This window comes from Panulirus ornatus, chromosome 6, assembly GCF_036320965.1.
Source record: "Panulirus ornatus isolate Po-2019 chromosome 6, ASM3632096v1, whole genome shotgun sequence".
Taxonomy (NCBI): Eukaryota; Metazoa; Arthropoda; class Malacostraca; order Decapoda; family Palinuridae; genus Panulirus; species Panulirus ornatus.
In genome coordinates, this window is record NC_092229.1 from 16728966 (window position 1) to 16737986 (window position 9021).

Below are 9021 nucleotides of genomic sequence, written 5' to 3' on the forward strand. Positions count from 1 at the left end.
GTGACCAAACCATTTCAAAACACCCTCTTCTGCTCTCCAAACACACTTTTTATTACCACACATCTCTCTTACCCTTTCATTACTTACTCGATCAAACCACCTTACACCACATATTGTCCTCAGACATCTCATTTCCAACACATCCACCCTCCTCCGCACAACTCTATCTATAGCCCTCACCTCACAACCATATAACATTGTTGGAACCACTATTCCTTCAAACATACCCATTTTTGCTTTCCGAGATAATGTTCTCGCCTTCCACACATTTTTCAATGCTCCCAGACCTTTTGTCCCCACCCCCACTCTGTGACTCACTTCCGCATCCATGGTTCCATCTGCTGTCAAATCCACTCCCAGGTATCTAAAACACTTCACTTCCTCCAGTTTTTCTCCATTCAAACTTATCTCCCAATTGACTTGTTCCTCAACCTTACTGTACCTATTAACCTTGCTCTTATTCACATTTGCTCTCAGCTTTCTTCCTTCACACACCTTTTTTTTTATATACCATTCATATATATTCATACACATTCACCATTTCCCATGTTAGCAAGATAGCATTAAGAACAGAGGACTGAGCCCTAAGAGGGAAAATCCTTACTTGGAGCCCTTCTCTGTTCCTTCTTTAGGAAAAGCAAAAACTGGAGGAGAGGATTTCCAGGCCCCCCAGTCACCTCTTACAACTTGCAGGGAATATATGTATATTTATTTTTTTATTTATTTTGCTTTGTTGCTGTCTCCCACGTTAGCAAGGTAGCGCAAGGAAACAGATGAAAGAATGGCCTAACCCACCCACATACACATGTATATACATACACGTCCACACCCGCAAGTATACATACCTATACATCTCAATGTACACACACACATATATATATATATATATATATATATATATATATATATATACACACACACAGACATACATATATACACATGTACATAATTCATACTGTCTGCCTTTATTTATTTCCATTGCCACCTCGCCACACATGGAATAACAACCCCCTCCCCCTCATGTGTGCGAGATAGCGCTAGGAAAAGACAACAAAGGCCCCATTCGTTCACACTCAGTCTCTAGCTGTCATGTAATAATGCACAGAAACCACTGCTCCTTTTCCACATCCAGGCCCCACAGAACTTTCCATGGTTTACCCCAGATGCTTGACATAGCCTGGTTCAATCCATTGACAGCACTTCGACCCCGGTATACCACATCGTTCCAATTCACTCTATTCCTTGCACGCCTTTCACCCTCCTGCACGTTCAGGCCCCGATCACTCAAAATCTTTTTCACTCCATCTTTCCACCTCCAATTTGGTCTCCCACTTCTCCTCTTTCCCTCCACCTTTGACACATATATCCTCTTGGTCAATCTTTCATCACTCATTCTCTCCATGTGACCAAACCATTTCAAAACACCCTCTTCTGCTCTCTCAACCACACTCTTTTTATTTCCACACATCTCTCTTACCCTTACATTACTTACTTGATATATATATATATATTTTTTTTTTTTTGTCGCTGTCTCCCGCGTTTGCGAGGTAGCGCAAGGAAACAGACGAAAGAAATGGCCCAACCCACCCCCATACACATGTATATACATACGTCCACACATGCAAATATACATACCTACACAGCTTTCCATGGTTTACCCCAGACGCTTCACATGCCTTGATTCAATCCACTGACAGCACGTCAACCCCGGTATACCACATCGCTCCAATTCACTCTATTCCTTGCCCTCCTTTCACCCTCCTGCATGTTCAGGCCCCGATCACACAAAATCTTTTTCACTCCATCTTTCCACCTCCAATTTGGTCTCCCACTTCTCCTCGTTCCCTCCACCTCCGACACATATATCCTCTTGGTCAATCTTTCCTCACTCATTCTCTCCATGTGCCCAAACCATTTCAAAACACTCTCTTCTGCTCTCTCAACCACGTTCTTTTTATTTCCACACATCTCTCTTACCCTTACGTTACTTACTCGATCAAACCACCTCACACCACACATTGTCCTCAAACATCTCATTTCCAGCACATCCATCCTCCTGCGCACAACTCTATCCATAGCCCACGCCTCGCAACCATACAACATTGTTGGAACCACTATTCCTTCAAACATACCCATTTTTGCTTTCCGAGATAATGTTCTCGACTTCCACACATTCTTCAAGGCTCCCAGAATTTTCGCCCCCTCCCCCACCCTATGATCCACTTCCGCTTCCATGGTTCCATCCGCTGCCAGATCCACTCCCAGATATCTAAAACACTTCACTTCCTCCAGTTTTTCTCCATTCAAACTCACCTCCCAATTGACTTGACCCTCAACCCTACTGTACCTAATAACCTTGCTCTTATTCACATTTACTCTTATATATGGGGATGGGGAGAAAGAATACTTCCTCGTATTCCCTGCGTGACGTAGAAGGCGATTAAAAGGGGAGGGAGTGGGGGGCTGGAAATCCTCCCCTCTCGTTTTTTTTAATTTTCCAAAAGAAGGAACAGAGAAGGGTGCCAGGTGAGGATATTCCCTCGAAGGCCCAGTCCTCTGTTCTTAACGCTACCTCACTAATGCGGGAAATGGCGAATAGTATTGAAAAATATATATATAAATATATACACACACATAAGGAAAGGATCACAATTGAGTGCATGATCGATTACATTCTTATGAGCATGGGGAAATGAAACAAGATAATTCCCAAGTGCACTTTTATGAAATAACCACATCATCAGGGAAGGTACAAGAAAGAAAAATAACAGTCAGTTGATATACAACGAAGAGGTATAGCTAGGACTCCATTTGGTAAGCAAGTGACTACCTGAATCTAGGCCAGGTGCATTTGAGTCTGGTATCAAGCAAATCATAAACACATTATGTGGAGAAGAACGGGAACAGTTTATAAACTTTATCAAAAATAAAGCTATCTAATTTGTATAAACTTTCACTTTAAGCAATATGGGGAGTAAAGTAAGATTATGAGTAAAAGGGAGATCGAAAAGGTTCAACTCTATAAAATGATTTCTTTGCCAAAATGAGGGATTTATCAGTGAAAGATTTAGGATACTTTAACCTGGATCCAGTAGAGTATATGTTGGATTCAAGTTAAAGTATCCTAGATCTTTCATTGATAAATCCCTTAAGCTGGCAAAGAAATAATTTTATAGAGATGAGCCCAAATCTCCCATTAACACCAAAAACCTTTTAGTTCCCCTTTTAATAATAATTCTACTTCCCATGTTGCTTAAATCCTTTCATGTAAATGTTGCCTTCAGCAACAACAATACTATAAAGGTCATCTTAATCAGGAACTCACAAGAAAGTTCTGTAGCATGCATCTATAGAGTACCATATAGACATTGCAATGTTTTATTTATGTTGGGCAGACTGGTAAGGATCTTTCTGTTGAGACTTAAGCAACATAAATATAGTATATGAACAGGACAAGAATCAAATGCCTTGTTTAATCATGTTAAAAATTATGATCATTGTATTGGCTGTAGTAATGCCATCTCGTTATTAACTCTTAACTCCTGTACCATGAGAAATATCATTGAATCTGTTATTGAATACACAGAGAATTGTAACATTAATATTAGTGAAGATCTATACAAACTGGATAGCTTTATTGTTGATTAAATTTGTGGACAGTTCCCCTTCTTGTTCATATAACTTGTTTATGATGCACTTGATACCAGACTCGAATGCACTTGACCTCCATTTGGGTAGTCACATGTTTATCTAATGGCATCCTAGCTATGTCCCTTCATTGTATATCAACTGACTTATATTTCTTTCTTGTATCTCAACTGATGATGTGATTATTACATGAAAATGCACTAGGGAACTTAAGTGTTTAATTTCCCTGCAGACTCATGGGAATATATATATATACTTTGACTCTGTCTCCTGCATTAGCGAGGTAGCACAAGGACACAGATGAAAGAATGGCCCTACCCACCCACATACACATGTATATACATACACGTCCACACACACACAGATACATACCTATACATCTCAACATATACATACATATACACACACACACATATATATATATATATATATATATATATATATATATATATATATATATATATCATTAAATTTAAGGGAGAATAAAAAGATGTTCTGGAAGGAGGTAAATAAAGTGCGTAAGACAAGGGAGCAAATGGGAACTTCAGTGAAGGGCGCAAATGGGGAGGTGATAACAAGTAGTGGTGATGTGAGAAGGAGATGGAGTGAGTATTTTGAAGGTTTGTTGAATGTGTTTGATGATAGAGTGGCAGATATAGGGTGTTTTGGTCGAGGTGGTGTGCAAAGTGAGAGGGTTAGGGAAAATGATTTGGTAAACAGAGAAGAGGTAGTAAAAGCTTTGCGGAAAATGAAAGCCGGCAAGGCAGCAGGTTTGGATGGTATTGCAGTGGAATTTATTAAAAAAGGGGGTGACTGTATTATTGACTGGTTGGTAAGGTTATTTAATGTATGTATGACTCATGATGAGGTGCCTGAGGATTGGTGGAATGCGTGCATAGTGCCATTGTACAAAGGCAAAGGGGATAAGAGTGAGTGCTCAAATTACAGAGGTATAAGTTTGTTGAGTATTCCTGGTAAATTATATGGGAGGGTATTGATTGAGAGGGTGAAGGCATGTACAGGGCATCAGATTGGGGAAGAGCAGTGTGGTTTCAGAAGTGGTAGAGGATGTGTGGATCAGGTGTTTGCTTTGTGAGAAATACTTAGAAAAGCAAATGGATTTGTATGTAGCATTTATGGATCTGGAGAAGGAATATGATAGAGATGCTCTGTGGAAGGTATTAAGAATATATGGTGTGGGAGGCAAGTTGTTAGAAGCAGTGAAAAGTTTTTATCGAGGATGTAAGGCATGTGTACGTGTAGGAAGAGAGGAAAGTGATTGGTTCTCAGTGAATGTAGGTTTGTGGCAGGGGTGTGTGATGTCTCCATGGTTGTTTAATTTGTTTATGGATGGGGTTGTTAGGGAGGTGAATGCAAGTTTTGGAAAGAGGGGCAAGTATGAAGTCTGTTGGGGATGAGAGAGCTTGGGAAGTGAGTCAGTTGTTGTTCGCTGATGATACAGCGCTGGTGGCTGATTCATGTGAGAAACTGCAGAAGCTGGTGACTGAGTTTGGTAAAGTGTGTGAAAGAAGAAAGTTAAGAGTAAATGTGAATAAGAGCAAGGTAATTAGGTACAGTAGGGTTGAGGGTCAAGTCAATTGGGAGGTAAGTTTGAATGGAGAAAAACTGGAGGAAGTAAAGTGTTTTAGATATCTGAGAGTGGATCTGGCAGCGGATGGAACCATGGAAGCGGAAGTGTATCATAGGGTGGGGGAGGGGGCGAAAATCCTGGGAGCCTTGAAGAATGTGTGGAAGTCGAGAACATTATCTCGGAAAGCAAAAATGGGTATGTTTGAAGGAATAGTGGTTCCAACAATGTTGTATGGTTGCGAGGTGTGGGCTATGGATAGAGTTGTGTGCAGGAGGATGGATGTGCTGGAAATGAGATGTTTGAGGACAATGTGTGGTGTGAGGTGGTTTGATCGAGTAAGTAACGTAAGGGTAAGAGAGATGTGTGGAAATAAAAAGAGTGTGGTTGAGAGAGCAGAAGAGGGTTTTGAAATGGTTTGGGCACATGGAGAGAATGAGTGATGAAAGATTGACCAAGAGGATATATGTGTCAGAGGTGGAGGGAACGAGGAGAAGTGGGAGACCAAATTGGAGGTGGAAAGATGGAGTGAAAAAGATTTTGTGTGATTGGGGCCTGAACATGCAGGAGGGTGAAAGGAGGGCAAGGAATAGAGTGAATTGGATCGATGTGGTATACCGGGGTTGACGTGCTGTCAGTGGATTGAATCAGGGCATGTGAAGCATCTGGGGTAAACCATGGAAAGCTGTGTAGGTATGTATATTTGCGTGTGTGGACGTATGTATATACATGTGTATGGGGGTGGGTTGGGCCATTTCTTTCATCTGTTTCCTTGCGCTAACTCGCAAACGCGGGAGACAGCGACAAAGCAAGAAAAAAAAAATATATATATATATATACACATGTACATAATTCATACTGTATGCCCTAATTCACTTTCGTTGCCACCCTGCCACACATGAAATGACAACTCCCTCCCCCCACATGTGCGCAAGGTAGCGCTAGGAAGAGACAACAAAGGCCACTTCTTTCACACTGAGTCTCTAGCTGTCATGTATAATGCACCGAAACCACAGCTCCCTTTCCACATCTAGGCCCCACAAAACTTGTAAATGGAAATGGTGAAGAGCTTGTAGATTTATGTGTTGAAAAAGGACTGGTGATTGGGAATACCTGGTTTAAAAAGAGAGATATACATAAGTTACGTATGTAAGTAGGAGAGATGGCTAGAGAGTGTTATTGGATTACGTGTTAATTGATAGGCGCGCAAAAGAGAGACTTTTGGATTGCTGAGAGGTGCAACTGGAGGGATGTCTAATCATTATCTTGTGGAGGCGAAGGTGAAGATTTGTAGAGGTTTTCAGAAGAGAGAATGTTGGGGTGAAGAGAGTGGTGAGAGTAAGTGAGCTTGGGAAAGAGACTTGTGTGAGGAAGTACCAGGAGAGACTGAGTACAGAATGGAAAACAGTGAGAACAAAGGAGGTAAGGGGAGTGGGGGAGGAATGGGATGTATTTAGGGAAGCAGTGATGGCTTGCGCAAAAGATGCTTGTGGCATGGGAAGCGTGGGAGGTGGGCAGATTAGAAAGGGTAGTGAGTGGTGGGATGAAGATTATTAGTGAAAGAGAAGAGAGAGGCATTTGGACGATTTTTGCAGGGAAATAATGCAAATGAGTGGCAGATGTATAAAAGAAAGAGGCAGGAGGTCAAGAGAAAGGTGCAAGAGGTGAAAAAGAGGGCAGATGAGAGTTAGGGTGAGAGAGTATCATTAAATTTTAGGAAGAATAAAAAGATGTTTTGGAAGGAGGTAAATAAAGTGCGTAAGACAAGGGAACAGATGGGAACTTCAGTGAAGGGGGCTAATGGGGAGGTGATAACAAGTAGTGGTGATGTGAGAAGGAGATGGGAGTGAGTATTTTGAAGGTTTGTTGAATGTGTTTGATGATACAGTGGCAGATATAGGGTGTTTTGGCTGAGGTGGTGTGCAAAGTGAGAGGGTTAGGGAAAATGATTTGGTAAACAGAGAAGAGGTAGTAAAAGCTTTGTGGAAGATGATAGCTGGCAAGGCAGCGTGTTTGGATGGTATTGCAGTGGAATTTATTAAAAAAGGGGTGACTGTATTGTTGACTGGTTGGTAAGGTTATTTAATGTATGTATAATTCATGGTGAGGTGCCTGAGGATTGGCGGAATGCTTGCATAGTGCCATTGTGCAAAGGCAAAGGGGACAAAGGTGAGTGCTCAAATTACAGTGGTATAAGTTTGTTGAGTATTCTTGGGAAATTATATGGGAGGGTATTGATTGAGAGGGTGAAGGCATGTACAGAGCATCAGATTGGGGAAGAGCAGTGTGGCTTCAGAAGTGGTAGAGGATGTGTGGATCAGGTGTTTGCTTTGAAGAATGTTTGTGAGAAATACTTAGAAAAGCAAATGGATTTGTATGTAGCATTTATGGATCTGGAGAAGGAATATGATAGAGATGCTCTGTGGAAGGTATTAAGAATATATGGTGTGGGAGGCAAGTTGTTAGAAGCAGTGAAAAGTTTTTATCAAGGATGTAAGGCATGTGTACGTGTAGGAAGAGAGGAAAGTTATTGGTTCTCAGTGAATTTAGGTTTGCGGCATGGGCGTGTGATGTCTCCATGGTTGTTTAATTTGTATATGTATGGGGTTGTTAGGGAGGTGAATGCAAGAGTTTTGGAAAGGGGGACAAGTATGCAGTCTGTTGTGGATGAGAGAGCTTGGGAAATGAGTGAGTTGTTGTTCGCTGATGATACAGCGCTGGTGGCTGATTCATGTGAGAAACTGCAGAAGCTGGTGACTGAGTTTGGTAAAGTGTGTGAAAGAAAAAAGTTGAGAGTAAAATGTGAATAAGAGGAAGGTTATTAGGTACAGTAGGGTTGAATGGAGGTAAGTTTGAATGGAGAAAAACTGGAGGAAGTGAAGTGTTTTAGATATCTGGGAGTGGATTTGGCAGCGGATGGAACCATGGAAGCGGAAGTGAGTCATAGGGTGGGGGAGGGGGCGAAAATTCTGGGAGCATTGAAGAATGTGTGGAAGTCGAGAACATTATCTCGGAAAGCAAAAATGGGTATGTTTGAAGGAATAGTGGTTCCAACAATGTTGTATGGTTGCAAGGCGTGGACTATGGATAGAGTTGTGCGCAGGAGGGTGGATGTGCTGGAAATGAGATGTTTGAGGACAATATGTGGTGTGAGGTGGTTTGATCGAGTAAGTAATAATAGGGTAAGAGAGATGTGCGGTAATAAAAAGAGTGTGGTTGAGAGAGCAGAAGAGGGTGTTTTGAAATGGTTTGGTCACATGGAGAGAATGAGTGAGGAGAGGTTGACAAAGAGGATATATGTGTCAGAGGTGGAGGGAACGAGAAGTGGGAGACCAAATTGGAGGTGGAAGGATGGAGTGAAAAAGATTTTGAGTGATCGGGGCCTGAACATGCAAGGAATAGAGTGAATTGGAAGGATGTGGTATACCGGGGTCAACGTGCTGTCAATGGATTGAACCAGGGCATGTGAAGTGTCTGGGGTAAACCATGAAAAGTTCTGTGGGGCCTGGATGTGGAAAGGGAGCTGTGGTTTTGGTGCATTATTACATGACAGCTAGAGACTGAGTGTGAAGGAATGTGTCCTTTATTGTATTTTCCTAGCACTACCTCGCACACATGAGGGGGGAGGGGGTTGTTATTTCATGTGTGGTAGGGTGGCGATGGGAATTAATAAGGGCAGACAGTATGAATTATGTATGTGTGAACATGTGTATATATGTATATGTCTGTGTGTGTATATATATGTATACGTTGAGATGTATAGGTATGTATATTTGCGTGTGTGG